Here is a 702-nt window from a genome sequence, read left to right as displayed (position 1 = left end):
CTGGGTATGAAATCCCCGAACGTTTTTTTCATTTTTTTGATAAATGTCTTTGATGACGTCATATCCGGCTTTTCGTGAAAGTTGAGGCGGCACTGTCACGCCCTCATTTTTCAACCAAATTGGTTGAAATTTTGGTCAAGTACTCTTCGACGAAGCCCGGGGTTCGGTATTGCATTTCAGCTTGGTGGCTTAAAAATTAATTAATGACTTTGGTCATTAAAAATCTGAAAATTGTAAAAAAAATTAAAAATTTATAAAACGATCCAAATTTACGTTTATCTTATTCTCCATCATTTGCTGATTCCAAAAACATATCAATATGTTATATTTGGATTAAAAACAAGCTCTGAAAATTAAATATATAAAAATTATTATCAAATTTTTTTTTTCGAAATCAATTTAAAAACACTTTCATCGTATTCCTTGTCGGTTCCTGATTCCAAAAATATATAGATATGATATGTTTGGATTAAAAACACGCTCAGAAAGTTAAAACGAAGAGAGGTACAGAAAAGCGTGCTATCCTTCTTAGCGCAACGAATACCCCGCTCTTCTTGTCAATTCCACGGGCACTGCCTTTGCCACGGGCGGTGGAGTGACGATGCTACGAGTATACGGTCTTGCTGCGTTCAGTTTCATTCTGTGAGTTCGACAGCTACTTGACTAAATATTGTATTTTCGCCTTACGCGACTTGTTTTGAC

Source organism: Littorina saxatilis, unplaced genomic scaffold (genome assembly GCF_037325665.1).
Source record: "Littorina saxatilis isolate snail1 unplaced genomic scaffold, US_GU_Lsax_2.0 scaffold_320, whole genome shotgun sequence".
In the NCBI taxonomy this organism is placed as follows: Eukaryota; Metazoa; Mollusca; class Gastropoda; order Littorinimorpha; family Littorinidae; genus Littorina; species Littorina saxatilis.
The sequence above is the reverse complement of the archived record's forward strand: the minus strand, read 5'-3'. Positions refer to the sequence as shown.